This window comes from Pteropus alecto, unplaced genomic scaffold, assembly GCF_000325575.1.
Source record: "Pteropus alecto unplaced genomic scaffold, ASM32557v1 scaffold103, whole genome shotgun sequence".
In the NCBI taxonomy this organism is placed as follows: domain Eukaryota; kingdom Metazoa; phylum Chordata; class Mammalia; order Chiroptera; family Pteropodidae; genus Pteropus; species Pteropus alecto.
In genome coordinates this window covers 254,286-270,538 of record NW_006436288.1, presented here as the reverse complement: position 1 = coordinate 270,538, position 16,253 = coordinate 254,286, and the positions used below count along the sequence as shown (strand labels likewise).

Sequence of the window (16,253 nt, the reverse complement as noted above, 5' to 3'; positions counted from 1 at the left end):
TAAATTCAGAGCTGATTGTAGCTCGGCCTCCTTTAGAAGTGAGACTGTTCATGAGCTGGGCTCGACTTTCCAGAGCAGCCAGATAATGAAGTGTTCCTTGGAACTTCTTCCAGGAAGAGCAATTCAGTCAGCCTTTGAGAAACTATCAGGCTAGCCTCTGGGAATGAGAGGGCCAGGTAAGGGTAAAAAGATCTCTTGCCTTTTTATTCTACTTGCTATTGTCAGAACTTTCTGGTGGGGGTGGTACTCGGACTCTGACTAGGACCAGAAGTGGGTCAAAGGGAAGACTGCAGCTCAGGCTGAGAGGGTGGCTCTGGCTGAATCTCTGTCTGGAAGCCTGCCTGGGAGCCCACATTTTTATTTCATTTTGCTATTTTGAGAAATCTTTGATATCGTTTAAGTGCTTTAGAACAGTGGTTCTCAAAGTGTGATCTGGGGAGCCCTCGGGGTTCTCAAGACCTTCTCAGGGCGTCTATGAAGTCAAAACTCTTTTCTACAATAGTAAGAGGTTATTTGCCTTATTTCACTCCCATAGTTTCGTGAGCATACGGTACAATTTTCTAGAGGCTACACAACATGTAATATTGCAGTAGATATGAAAATCTAACTATCTTCCATGAAGCTAGACATTAAAGAGACTTGAGAAAAGGTAAAACGTCACTTTTCTCATTTTTTGTTTTGGAAAATATATTCATAAATATCTGTTTATGCCAATATGTGCTAAGCTTATTATTTTTCAGTAAGCTTACAAATATATATATTTTATATTGTTTTAATTTCCAATATGGTAACTATAGATAGCTATAATCCATATAAGCAAAGCTCTCTGAGGTCTTTAATAATTTTTAAGATTCAAAAGGAGTCCCGAGACCAAAATGTTTGAGAACTGATGGGTTAGAAATAGCTAGATCCTCAACAGAGCTTCATTCTCCAAAATGGTCTTGTGTGAATTAATAGTTCAAATACAATGGAGGTAGTGTTTGCTAAGAGGAGCCTCAGTCTCTCTATTTAGTTACTTAACCTTGCTAAGGAGACTCGATGAGTGTGCTATGAAAGCATCCTTCAGTTTGATCCTAGAAAGAATCACCTGTCATCCTTAACTCAGGCATTACAAAGAACTGTCTGGTCTTCTTGGATGGGCTGCTCATCCTTCCTGTTGGACATGGGAAAAATGGCTCAGATCTCCTGGAGAAGATCCAGGGCCCCTGGGCATGACTGTTTTCCAGGTGGCTCCTTTGCAAAGTCTAGCTTTGAAGAATGGTAGTTGGCATCCTTGAACTCTGTGGATGTCTCTTTGAAACTGGTCTATTGTGTAGGGCTCCAACAAAGAACTATGGGCACTGGAATCATTAGAGATGGGTATTTAAGAGTATTCTCCTTGGTTTTTAAGTTTTTATAATTTTTTTTTCACATGGAAAGAAAAAAGTGGCATTATAAAATAATAATGTGTAATATGTTACTGCTCTATGATCTTTAGAATAAAATGGCCACTAAAGAATTTAAGAGGTTTTTTTGACTCTTAACTGGGCAAGAAGCAATGCCAGCCAAATAAATCGTCAACGAGGTAAAGAGACAACCATCCAAATGGAAAATATATTTGCAAGCAACACCTCCGATAAGGGCCTAATATCTAAAATATACAAAGAACTCATACAACTCAATAACAACAAAAAAACCCCCAAATGATCCAATCAAAAAATGAGCAGAGGACCTGAACAGACACTTCTCCCTAGCGGACATACAAATGGCCAACAAATATATAAAAGATGCTCAACATTGCTAGCTATTAGGGAAATGCAAATCAAAACCACAATAGATACCATCTCACACCTGTTAGAATAGCTATAATCAACAGGACAAGTAATAACAAATGTTGGAGAGGATGAGGAGAAAAAGGAATCTTTATACACTGCTGGTGGGACTGCATATTGGTACAGCCACTATGGAAAACAGTATGGAGGTTCCTCAGAAAACTAAGAATTGACCTACCATATGATCCAATAACCCCTCTACTGGGTATTTACCCCTAAGACTTGAAAATCCATATCCAAAAAGATTTTTGCACACCGATGTTCATAGCAGCATAATTCACAGTGGCCAGGACATGGAAGCAACTGAAGTGTCCTACGATAGATGACTGGCTAAAGAAGCTGTGGCACATATATACAATGGAACATTACTCAGCCATAAGAAGAGATGAAATACTGCCATTTGCGACAACATGCATGGACCTCGAGATCATCATGCTAAGCGAAATAAGCCAGACAGAAAAAGTTGAAAATCACATGATATCACTTATATGCGGGCTATAAACCTAAACGCAACAAAGGAGCAAGACAAACAGAGACTCATGGACATGGACTATAGACTAGTAGTTACCAGAGGACTATAGAGTAGTGGTTACTAGTGGGGTGGGGGAGTAGCGGGGAGGTAGACAGGGTAAAGGGGGTCAAATATAGGATTTAGGGAGAGGGTGAAGTGGGTAAAGGGGATCAAATATATGGTAGCTGAAGGAAACTGGACTTTGGGTGGTAAACACACAATAGAATATACAATGTTCAATGATAATGTACACCTGAAAATTATATAATCGTATTTACCAATGTTACCCCAATAAACTTAATTAAAAATTAAAAAAAAAAAAGAAGCAATGCCTATTAAAAATGGTCATTGGATACAGGGCACCCCAATTCTTTACAATGACCTTGAAAATGCATATCTGGAATCACAGTGAGGTAGAAGTGGGCGTGAGGATGGCTCAGCAAAATCTCAATTTTCTAACTGGTAAAAAAAAACTTTAAAATTTACTTTCTATTACTGTCATCTTTGAAGGGGAACAGCATAGTGATTTGTAACCAGGGACTTTTTCCTTCCTCTCCTTCAGACGAGGAGTATGAGCACAGCCAGCCATGAGGGGACAACTGTGAAGTTCTAGTCAAGCTTGGCCTAGGAAAGTGCGTGGTAGTGAAAGGGCCACAGAGTAGAAGAGGCACCTTCAGAAACAGGAAAAAAGTATGGGGGAGCTTACTGGACTTTTGAGTGCCAAAGCAAATACAGAACTGAATCCCGCTGGGGAGGGGAAATGAGAGTAAAATGCTGAAGTTTCTGCAGAGGATACATGGCACTGGAGGGAGGCGGGTGAGAAGGGGGTGGGGGACGCAAGTAGTAATTTGAGGTTCTTTGTATTCTACGGAAGAAAATAGTCATGAGTAATCTTTTCCCTAAATACAAGAAGAGTCACACACTCCAAACAGCCCTGCCAGTTAAGAACAACAGTTTCTCTTTTCACTTCCTATTAATCTCTCCCACAGCGCAGCCCCTGCAGCAAGCAAAGCCACCACGTGGAAACCCCCTCGCCGGGAACCTAAGCAAATGCTCTGGGCTTGTGTGCAAAAGGGACCCAGCGAGTCACAGGCAGCCCAGGGAATACCATGGTGATCCTAGCAGTTTTATAAAAGTGACCCCAAAAGAGCAAGCTACCTGCTTGAGGCCAGTCAATAAATTTATCAGAGTCACTGCTCTTCCATTAGCATAAAGAGAAATGGCAGACACATTCACTGAGCTGGAAAGAGGCTTGATAAACTTCGGTGTTCAAAGTCAAGGCCCACTGCTATTGCCTTTTTGGTTTAATAGAATAAAAAGTTTGTGGTATAGGATGTGCTTTGCGATTCTAATCGAGGGAAAAAAATGCCCCGTTTCCTCAAGCCTAGGGGCCTGAGGCCTGGGAGTTACGGAGTCTGATGGAATAGAGCCTTGGACCCAGAGCCAACTCTGGTCTAATTAGGGCCATTTAATTTACTCAATAGTCTTTTATTAAGCACTTCTATCACCTAGTACTATTCTAAGTACTTTATAAATATTAGTTCATTTAATTACATGTTCATAGCAAACCTATGAGACTGTTTCAGATTAGGGAACCGAGGCCCAGTGCATTTAAGGGAGTTGCCCAACGTCAAATGGCCACATAACCAGAGGAGCTGAGATTCGAACCCAGGCAGTCTGGTTTCAGAGTCTGTGCTCTTATCCAACACACTATGCTTACCCATGCATTTCCCAGTCCGATTCAGATTCAGGTGGATTTTCCACACTATTAGGGATTCATACAAGACCAAATGAATTGAATCCTTCCCATCCTTGGAGGCATTCTCAAGTTATCGACAGGCTAAAAATAGAGTGAAAATAAAATCCATAGATCCCTGAAGAAATCAATTTATAAATGAAGAAGAAGTGGGTGGAGATGGAAGCCTGCTTTTAACACATCCAGGAATAAAGCGCTGCCTTCCCTGGCACCTTGGCACAGTAGGCACTGGTCTTGAGACTTCACATGGTTCACAGCTGCTCACATAACGGAAGCTACATGGGCAAGATAAGGGAGGCACGTGTAACATAGAACTTGCTTTACAGTTATCTCTTGCACCTTTAACTCAACAAAGTTGAAGAATATGGCTGTTAATGGTCATTGGTAAAGAATAAAAAGAGACCATATATTTTGTACCTATGAAATGGTACTCTCTGTGCACATAACAAGCCTGTGAGAGCCGTTCTAAGGCTGGCATTTTTAATGGCGATTAATTTCAGAGCATACTTGAGATGAATTTGTACAGAAGAAATGAATTGCTCTGATTAAGAAAATTACTTAGAATTCCACTGCCCTTTTGATCTAAGTGGGTCAAGTCAAGTTCATGGTGCTATACCCCTCAATGACATACCCAGGCCCTTCAACTTCCTTCTAGTATTTCTTCGATTCCATGTTCAAAGGTGCAGCCACGTTTATTAGTACATTCTTAGCCTCATTTCAGACTTTCTGAGTTATGTTTAAACTAACGATGAAAAGCGTGCTGGGACTTTGGAGCCCAGATTTTACTCTCAGAACTGCCATTAATTAACATGTGATTCTGGGCAGGCCACTCAGTTTCCCTAGCTCACTGATTTCATCTGTAAAATGAAGGCCTTAGAGTATGTGATCTCTATTCCCTTCTGGGTTTAATATAGTCAATATGCTCCCATTTATTTTGAAACTTAAAAAACAAAGAACGCAAGCAGCAAAAACCTTGTTTCTACAGAACTACTCCATGCTGACTGACAACAATGACCCTGAGATTTTGTAACTTCCTCATGATCTCTTGAATCATGGGAAACAGATTAAGTTACTTTAAACAGAGTTTAGTGCTTAAGAGTATTTTGTTATAGAAAAGTTATAACCTGGCTATGGCAATAATAAACATAACATTTTGACAAGGTGCTTTCATATGTATTACCTCATGGCATTCTCACAAAAGCCCTGCGAAATCAGTTGTATTTTCACTTCAGTTTATCAAAATAAGGGGCTCAGAGTTATTAGATGATTTTACTGGTTTGAACAATACTCAGTTCAAGCTCTTTTGCTGTGGTATACATTCATCAAAAACACCCTTTATCTCAAACTTTCTGTATAAACAGGAATTTGCTACAGATTCTATGGTTTAAAGCAGCAGTCCCCAACCTTTTTGGCACCAGACACAGGTGCTCTTATGAGAATCTAATGCCTGATGATGTGAGGTGGAGCTGAGGTGGTGATGTTAATGCTGGGGAGAGGCTGCAAATACAGATGAAGCTTTGCTTGCTTGCCTGCAGCTCACCTCCTGCTGTGTGGCCTGGTTTCTAACAGGCCATGGACTGGTACTGGTCTACAGCCTAAGGGTTGGGGACCCCTGGCTTAGAATCATAGAATCATAAAAGATAGAAGACACCTCAGTGATGATCTAGTCCAATCTGCACCCCATCTTACTTATTAGGAAACTGACATGGGCAGAAGTTAAGAGACTGAACCACAATCAAGCTGCCCCAGGTTCCCTGACTCCCAACATCTCATGTCATGTGATAACTTGAGTCAGTGACACATAACAATTCCATAACCCTTGACATAAGGGAGGAAAATTATCACTTCCTTGCTTAGTCATCTTGCCTTCGGATTACACGTTCTTAATTGGTCCAAACATAAATTCTCTGTTGTAGTTTTTAGACCCTCGCCAAGCTGCCTGCTTTCTCCAGCGACCCTATTTGGCTACCATTCCTAAACGAAGAACCAGAAGCAGGACTAGAACCTTTCTTTCTCTAGACAATATACTTCTATTGATAGTAATAGCCAACAGTTATTGAGCACTTACAACAATTATTACTCTCATTTTTACAGATGAGGAAACTATTGCACACAATAGAAGGAATGGTGGTGCTCAGAGTGAAAACCCGGCTGGCCTGGTTTTGCAGTCTCACCTCTTAGCACCCCACTACAGCACTTCTCAAGCAGCCTGATAACGGTGAACACAAGCACTTCCTGGGTGGCAATGTTCTACATGCTTTCGGTAGAGCATTCATTTAGTCTCCACAGCAATTCGGCAGGGTAAACAATCACTATCCCATTGACAGATTAGAGCACTGGAGCACAGGATGTTAAGTAACTCAGACAAAGTAACATAGCCAGGAAGTGGAAGAGCCAACATTCGAACCCAGCTGATTTGGCCCAAAGTCGTATTCTAAACCACCTATCTCTCTGCCTAAGGTTATTTGGTATTTTGGCAGGATGTCGAATTAAATTCATGATTTAAAAAAATAAAAGAAAGAGGGATGGCTCCATAGTGGAGTGGTTAGCACGTCTGCTTTGCATGCAGAAGGTCCTGGGTTCGTGTCCCAGGTGGAGTCACGGACCATACCCCAGGCGTGCCAGGCCCTGAGTGCACTCCAGGAGCATGTGGAAGGAGACGCCTCGCCTTCGGAGATCCAGTTCTTAAGGGGAAACGGCAACATCCGTAGGTCAGGGATGGAAGTGGGGGTGGCGGGGAATTAAAGAGGGGAAAAAAATAAATAAACAAACAAATAAATAAAAAGAGAGATAAAAAAGTTACAGTGACTGTGTGAACTTTCACAGTGTTTAAGCATGCGGGCACTAAGTACCAGCATGGAAACTCTATTTCCCAGCTGTGTTACCTTGGACAAGTTACTTAACGTCTCAGTATCTCTCTTGTCTCCCCTGAAAAATGGGGACAACTTTCAGCCTGTGAAAGAAGTACTAGCACACAATGCAACATATACCTATATGCCTTATTGTTAACTTGTACACCTGAAACTTACTGGATTTGTTAACCAAGGTCAACCAGCATGGAAACTCTATTTCCCAGCTGTGTTACCTTGGACAAGTTACTTAACGTCTCAGTATCTCTCTTGTCTCCACTGAAAAATGGGGACAACTTTCAGCCTGTGAAAGAAGTACTAGCACACAATGCAACATATACCTATATGCCTTATTGTTAAATTGTACACCTGAAACTTACTGGGTTTGTTAACCAAGGTCACCATAAAAAAAAAAGTACTAGTGAGTCATAGATAACGTGCTTTTCAAATCTACAGATGACATAAAGCTAATATAGAGTAAGATGGTACAAATCATGATGATATAAAACACACAGGACAGACAGTATCTGTCATAGAGCAAACATTTAATAAATATTAGCTATTGTTTTTCTGTTATTACCATTATCATTTTTACAATCACCCTACCTTGCACATATACAGCTGGTATTGGGAAGCCAACTGTAAAAATGTATGTAGATCGATATTAGATTTCATCTTGTTATTTTTCACTATTATTCTAGCCTGCTGGAGTCTCTTAGGATTTGGATCTATTTCTAGTATTATCCATACGTTGTAGTTTCATGTCATCTGCAGCTTTGATAAACATCTGTCAACTCAACAGGCTATTGACAAAGTGCTGATTAGGTGAGGGCTGAGATGGGAGCACTCTGGTGACGCACTCGCCTCCTCTTTTCAGACGGGTACTGATCAAATTATTGGCTCCTTTTGGACACAGGTGCTCAATTACCAATCCATCTAAATACTCTGGTACTTTTTTCTAAGTGCTGTAACATATATGTTTGAAAATCTCTCCTGAATTGCAGCTGGAAGTTACACCAGGTAGCTGTTTTCAGCCTGTACATACACTGTTTTCCTTTACTATTCTGAATATCAGGTAAACAGTGGCTTATATTATTTCTTTCAGTACCTCTCCCATTTCCTATTACCCTTAGGGATCACTGTCAGTGGCCTACCTTTCATCCTTGTAAGTTCTCTATTCTGGGATGCCATTTGTCTGGGCTAAAGGCCTTGAATTTATTTAGAACAACTTAGATTTGCTTTAACAATCAATTCGCCCATCTTGGGCTTCAATTCCCTTATGCCAATGTTTGCACTACCTGTTTCAGTCTGACGATAATTCTCCTTGATGGAAGACAGAGAAGAAAGAAAGAAGTTGAACAGTTTTGTTTTCTCTTTGCCATTTGTCAGTGTCACCGCGTCCAATCCAATCTGCACGCTGACATCATGCTTATTCTTACACTGCCCCCTCAATATCTATCGTTTTCTTTTCCCTAAGCATCTTCTATAGCTCTCAGACCACTTGGTTTTAACAACCTAGATCTAAAAATTTATCATATTTTTCTTTTCAGGAAGTTGCTGTTATTTGAGCTCATTATACCGGTATGCAAAACAGTGGGAAGATAAATTGTCATGATCTTTCTGGCAAACAACTTGGTGAGAGTTGAAGAGCCCTGTAAATGTTGACTTCTCAGAATCTACCTTAAATAAGTGATTTAGGATACAGAGAAATTCATGCACAAAGATGTTCACTGCAGTGTCATTTTTAACAGTGGAAAACTGGGAACATCAATAAGGAAATAGTTAAGTAAACTGTGGACAACATCTCTGACAGAAAATTATGTAGCCGATAACAATACTTATAAAGAGTACTATTCATATGGAAAAACACCAAATAGCATGTGTACATGTATATTATAATCTCAAACAATGCACAGAAAAATTTAATAAAATGTAAAAATATTAATGGCAACTGTCACTCAGTAGAATTATACGTGATGTTTACTGTTTGCTTTTTGTTTTTATCTTCCAATTCTCATTAAGCATGTGTTACTTTTATATTTTAAGAAATCTATTTAAAAATTGAGCTCATTAGAGAATGTCCCCAGTGCAGCCTCATTAGATTCTTTGGTTGTCTTTCCCCTGCTTATTCCAGTAAGTGCCATGTGCAGTTGACATGTCAGAATTTCATTTTCAAAAGCACTCTGACTCTTTTGACTTGTGTTTTAGCATTTCAGATCACAGGACCATAGGTACTTTATCTCTAAATTTTTAAAATGTGCTTTCTTCAAGTCAAGAAAACCTATCTGATGAGACTTTTCATTTCCCTTCCTTAATTCTCAGATGATATTTTCATTCTCAAAAGTTCCCATCATTTCTACTTTGCCAACCAAATCCTCCTTATTTGTCAGTCTTGAAGCCAAATTACTACCACCCCTTATCACTTCTTCTACCTTCTGGGAAATAAAATTGCTAATTGTTAGGTACATGTGTTAAGAGTTAAAATGTAGCACAAGGGGATTATTTAGTGATTGTTACATCATGCTTGTTACACCTAATGCCAGACTGTATAGCCCAAGATCCCCAGTATGACTAATCCACCTGCGGGCCAGCTCTGCAGCCTGCAGCTGCCACCCCTATCACCGGCCAACACCATTCTCATCAGGCAGGACACTTCGGATCCATGTGGTTCTTCACCATGTCATCCCAGCAACTATTCTGGGAGAGAGCTAAGGCTGGCACAACTGTATCTGCAGAAGAAACCTGAAGCTCAGGGCAGTTAAGGGGCTTTCCCAAGGTCACACGGGCCCAGGACAAGAATGGCAGCTTCTGGTTTTCCGTATCAGTCCAAGGAACGTCTTCTGGATCAAAGGAAATAATGGATATAAAAGCCCTTTGCATTCTAAAATCCACTGTAAAAATGCAAGGGATTTAGGAATAATAAAGCAAAAACTCAACTTCTCATGGCAGGCCTGGTTTAGCCTATAGATCCAGAAATGTGAGCAGTGCCCAGAGAGCCCCTTCTGACCTCTGCAAAGCGGTTGCAGAAGGCAGGGTTTACCTTAGAATAAATTAACCCTCCACAATAAACAAGGTATCATCAGAGCCCTTTAAGCTGTCCCAGAGCACTTTCCAGGGACCTTTTCTGACTCCCTTTCCCTCCCACTGGCCAGGTCGTGTCCTCCAGGCTCCCACACTGGTCTTGGGTGTACTCGGACAAGCTCCAGCGTTCTCATTCCTCTGGGTCTGCCTCTAACTTTGAATGTGCTATTTAATCAAAACTGCTTTTGACATACAAATTCTGTTACTAGGGAATTGGAAGTTCCAAAACATTTCCTATTTTTGTCCCCAAGGTTACCCTGTATCTTAGCACTCCATTTCCAAGTGGAGGTTGGAATGTTATACCCTTGTCTTTTGGCCAAAACCTCAAAAGCGAGAATACTGTATGTTCATGCTTAGATCCAACGTCCTATTCAACTCCTTAGATTTTTCTGGCTTTCACTCAGTTTTATTCACAAAGGAGTTTTTATCAGCAAACCTGTCGACAGTGAAACTGGCCTGGGGCCTGCTACTCACCCTCACGGATAAGATTCCTTCTTATTTCTGTTTTTGTGTAGCAAGCCCAACATGGTGAGAGGCATGTAATGGTTTAGATAAAAAACTTGGGTTTTGGACACAGATAGTCCTGAGTTCAAATACTGGTCTTGCCACCTACTAACACAGTGACCTTGAGTAAGTTATATTTCTGAACCTCAGTTTCCCAATAGTAGAATGGGACCAAGAACAGTACTTACTTTCCAAGAGCAAATTTAAGTATTAAATGAGATAATCCATCTAAAGACTGCCTGATATACAGGACTGTACCCGATACACAGGACATGCTCAGTGAGTTTTGGGTGGCTGGATAGATTGGATAGCAGATTAGTTGTACTTTGTCACAGGTCTCCAGGAGACTGAAATACTTTCTGCAGCTCACCTACAAAAACATGGTTCTTATAAGCTTTGTGAAGGACCCTATAGGAACTATGAGGCTGATACAGGCTTTAAAGAAAGGATAGGCATCATCAGTGTGCGGATGGGGAAAGTGCCTCAAAGAAGATGTAGACAAAGGAATGGAATAGGTGAGAGGCTGGAGGAAGGAATGTCGGATTAGGAGCCCACTCAGATCTGGGACTAGGGTGAGGCAAGTGAGGCTTTCACCTAGGGTGCAAAATTTAAGGTTGTGCAAAAAAACTCAGTAATCATTAAAAAAAAAAAGTCTAATGCATTATTTTAAAATCAAAATAAATGCAATAAATTGATGATGAACAAAATATCAACATTTTAACTAAAGTTATATTGAAAAGAGAGATGATGAATGAAGAGAGTGTAGTAAGAATGCAGACAGGGAGAGATTCAGGGCAGTATTTCTTAAGTTTTGGAGGTAATGGATCCCTCTGAGCACTCAGTGAGAGATACTGACCCTCTTTTGAATTGCACAGGCAGGTGCACATCAATATTTACTTGCAATTTCAAAGTTTATGAAGTAGCTCAAGTTTATCTACACACCCTTGGAGAATCAGTTTAGAATTTCCTAGCCTCATGTATGCTAATGGATCTCATAATATACACCAGTGATATAATACAAAAATCAAATTAGATTTGGGAAGAGAAACACATCCAAACACATTTCACCTGATACATAGGGGAGGAAAAGAGAAGAGAGAGGCAGAAAGGGTGCCCTTCTCTCACTCTAAAGTGGGGGCTGAGGGGAACAATTAAATGATGAAAGCTGACTCTGGGTGTCATTTCCTTATAAAATGCACACACCAGAGCTCGAATATGGAATGTCCCTTCTTCAGGTATTTTAAAAATCATTGCTAACATATTGCAAGTTTTTATTCATCTTAGTGAAGGTTAATCACTGCCAATTACCTTACTTCATGAACAGTGAGGCAACTGGGCTGCACAAGGAGAGATACTATCGAAAGACGAATTTTTAAAGGAAAGAGGCAGTTAAGGGCAGAATTTCTCGTACCGCAGGGTGGAAAGATACATTTTACTCTCAGATTTCCTGATATTTATGCACACAAGCCCACATTTAAGAAGGAAAAAATATAGGAAAATAGATATTAAGAGTTGAAATGTTCTTCAAATAGACTTAGTGAGCAGGAAGTTTCTTTAACCCTCGGTGGAAATGGATGGGGTAAAGAGAATATAACGATTTTGATGGATTTGCAGAATCCACGAAACCTAGATGATCTACTATGGGTGTCTGAATAAAGAAGAATGGATACCCTTTCTTTACCCTCTTGCTCCTTTAACCACACAGGATCATCTCTCGTGCCTGCCACAGTCTACGGGACATTCCTTTGCGAAGTGTAACAGGAGTAGAACTCATTCTCATTCTGGACGGGGCCTGATCTGTCCGGTCACTGGCATAGGAGAGGCTCTTCTTTGTGTGCTTCAGCTGTGCCTGGTCCCTTCCCTCCCGGGTTCTCTTTCCTCCAAGGAAAGTTTAAAAAGCAGGCTGCCTCTTCTCGGGACAGAAACAGTTCCCACCGTCCCTGAATCCTATGAGGTGAACAGGAGCCTGGCGGTGGAGGGCATGCGTGCATGGGGGGAGGAGCCAGAAAAAGGGAGGCTGAAAGAAGCGTTTGCAAAGTTAAGACGCAGACCTCGGAAAACACATACAGGGGCCAAAAGGCAGATGTGGCCAGGGGTTCAAGCAACCTAACCCGTAAAACAATGCTTTCCTGGAAAACATCTTCTTTTAAGAATTCCACAGGCCTCCCACCCTTTCTCCTCGCCCTTCACTCTTTGGCGAGTGTTTCCCAGTGTCTTCAAAGGCCCGGTTGGTTGCCTTTCGGTGCTGTTTTACAAGGCTGCCTGATTGATACTGATTCAGCATTACCAGGGGCAGAATGGCTGTGGCAACACAAGCAGGATGAAATCGCTTTACGTTATCAGTGTTGCAAATGCCTTGTGAAACAAACAAAAAATCAAACTTGGGGAAGCGACTGCTATTTAAAGATAATTGTGTGTGTGCATGTGCATGTACCTGTGTTCGTCAGACTTCTCTCCATTCCTCAGCCCCTTGTTCCTTCTTCACTGAGAATATGCACAGGGAAATGGCTTTCGGAGATTTATCCATTATAAAAGTTGTAACTTTTTTCTCACCAGTTATATTCCCCGGTGTCGGAGTGGTTAAAGTTGCTAGTCTCCAGGTTTCAGGGCTTAAGATGGTCACTTGGCATCAAGAAAATGAAAACAAAACAACTCTGTGCCCGCTTCTAGGGCAGCAGACACGCAGCTAGAGGCAGTGACACATGCTGTTTTGTGCTTTACCACTGGCCATTTCAGTGTCTGAGACTCCAGACACTGGGAGACGGAGGGACTGGAGTTCCCTCCCTTGCTACACAATATCTTTCTCTTTGCCTCTGTCACACCATCTGCAGTTTTGTATTATTCATTCCTTTGGATAAAGGCATGAAGACTTCTGTGGAAAGGGAAGCTAGCAAAGCGAATATGCCAAATCAGCAGAACTTGTTCACACCTTAGCTTTGTTAAAACCCTCACGTTTTAAGAATGGTGGGGGATCCTGAGCATCCCGGATGCAGAATGGTAGAGGCACGGAAAGAAAGTCTGCTCACGTTGGCTTGTAGCTGCTCATGGTTTATGACTCTTCAAAGGAGTTTTCAGTTTGCATTAGAAAAGGTGTGAGTGCTACAATATAGATGTGATGTGAGCTCGGCAGAGAGGCCTATGTCTGTTTTCTTTTTTAACTTTGAGTTGAGAGTCTGAAAAAAAGATGAACAGATTAAGTGGCACATCGCTGGTGACACAGTGATGTTCATTCACAAACGTTTCCCGGAGGCCGGGTGGAGAGAGCCAGGGTGAGGTCTCCAGGTGATCTGCGGGCTGACCTCCTATTGTCCTGCTGTTTATGAAAGCATGATGTCTACTTTTTTTTTTTTTGGCAAGAATAGTTAATTTGCTGGAAATAGTAAAATTTTCCTTTAGTTACTTCATTATAAAAGAAAATCCAAATCCTGTTTCTGTCACCAACTATCTCAGTGACTGCAGAAGGTTGAACGGTGCCCTCCCCCAACAAAAAAAGATATGCCAACGTCATAATCCCTGACACCGTGAAAAAAGATCTTTGCAGATGAAATTAAGTTAAGGATCTTCACAGAGACTGGGGAGCTCTAGATCCTTTCAACTTTGTCGTAGGTCACTTGTACTTGTTGCTCTTGGAATCAGCAAAAAGATTTCCACTTTCAGCTGCTCCTCTCAAACCAACACTCCAAGCTTTCCAGTGAATACCTCTGGGCTATTTGGGGGTTTTTCCTATTCTGATATCCATCAAAAGCCCCAATGTATCTTGGGGATATACTGTCACCTAGTTTTACCATTTTCCTGGTTTTTTGGTTTTGCTATTTATCTGCTCTGTTCTTAACCGGGGATTCTAAGAGATTACAAATGATGCCGCTGCCATTCCATCTTCCCAAACTGCATCCCAGAACACTACATATTTGCAAGTAGAGCATCCCAACGGTGTCTCATAATAAAAGAGCACTCGTCTTCTCGTGTCTCTTGGTGAACTGTTGCTGGGTTTTGTGGCAGTAAGAGAAAGAAGTATGATAAGGAATCCGAGGGGTCTCTTTTCACACACAAGAGTCCAAAGGCACAGACACAGCACCCAGAAGGAAGACAGGGAATAAAATGGCCGTGGGCTTCAATGGGCATCAGATGTCAAGGGAGGGAAAAACTGTCTGCTCTTATTTAAAGTACTAAGGAACTATTCTAGTGAAGATAAAACTTCCAAATGAAAGGAATTTATGTGGAAATTAAAACAACAGCAAGGATGACAATGATAAAGACACCCAACCTTAGTCAGTCTTCTCAGCTCCAATCACAAAAAGTCAAGACTTTCAGAAGTCAGAACTGCACAATTTTTTTTTTTAAATTCACAAAAATGTGAGTGAGTGACTCAGCCGATATGCTACACATATCAGTAATCCTAGATGATGGAGCTCTCTCCCTGCAAGTCTTTCTCATGCTCACGGACAAATTGTAGCTCTGAGAAATCTGGAATTCTGTATTAGTCACCAACTTCCCACATCGGCTCGAGGAGGAGCGAATCGGCTGCTCACCTCAGAAAGAGCCTCACAGAGCGACGTGGTGTGCACCGCCGGAGGCTCTGCAGGTGCGACAGGTCTTGCTGTCAGCTCTAACTCAGCTTTCCTGCTTTTAAAAGCCTCCTTTCTCATTAGAGTTTTGTCTGTTTGGAAGACCTGTCTCATCCTTGACACGCCAGTCTCATCAGAGGATGCTGCCACATCATGATAATTTTTAAAAATGGCCTTTTTAATGCAGCCCTTGGAAACTTTGCAAGAAATGTATTGATTTGAAATACTCAAGCTGAATTATTGAGCCTTGGCAAAGGGGAATAAATCTTTCCCATTCCCCATTCCTGTTGCCAAGTGCAGCTTCCAGGAAGCAATGACTGTCCTTTCTGGAAATGAAGCAAAACTCAAACATTCTCTCACCTTCCCTTTACTTCACCCCTCCCTCTTCTCTTCACTTGCAATTCACTGACAAAAGCACTTTACATTCATTGCTCATTTGCCTGAATAGGCATCCGAATTAGTAATGCCCAAATTAGTAATGCCTGGCTGAGGCAGCTTCCTAAATAACGAGGCCTGATCGTTTTGGCAGACCCGGAGGTCTGTGGAAAGCAAGCTTGCCGCACGTCATTAGGTTAAACACTCTTCCGGTTTTATAATAAAATTTCCCCTACAGACCTGGATGTGTAAAGTAGAGGGTGTATGTTCACTGATGCTAGAGATTAACAAGACCAGGAGCCAGAACCAGGACAGGAAGATGGGGAGAGTGTGCGGGAAAGGGGGACCTGTGCTGGAGTGTTCTAACACTCATGTCAGGATTAACACAAAAATTTCCTGACATCTGCTGTTTCTTTCATTTCAGTCTGGGGTGATCATCTCACCTGGCGATGTTCCAGGGGAATTCCCGTCATTACCATCAAAACACGGTTTGGTCTAACAGTGCTGAGAGCTCATCTGTTTATCTCTCCATCCATTCACCCACTTACCCATCCATCTAACTGCTTACGTGCCAAGTATTCACTGCACCTTGTATATCAAGGTGAATGAGGTGCAGATTTTAAAGTCTGGGAGGGAAGAAAGGAACATAAAGACAGAATGACAAGTCAGTGCATTAGTGAAGGACCAGGAAAGACTTTCTGAACTGAAGGATGGATGACAGCTTTCTCCACAGAGGGAACAGCAGATACAAAGGTCTGGACACATGAAAGGGCAAAACCATTTGGGGAAACTTGGAGTAGT

At 41.5% G+C, this 16,253-nt stretch overlaps 1 protein-coding gene and 1 non-coding gene across 5 annotated transcripts in view; one reads left to right on the top strand and one right to left on the bottom strand.

Moving 5' to 3' along the window:
- ETV6 (ETS variant 6) overlaps positions 1 to 16,253 on the bottom strand; it is a 217,738-nt gene that overhangs the window by 50,019 nt on the left and 151,466 nt on the right. The window lies entirely within an intron of this gene.
- TRNAA-UGC lies at positions 6,606 to 6,679 on the top strand. Its single transcript has one exon. It is a non-coding gene; the product is annotated as a tRNA-Ala (tRNA).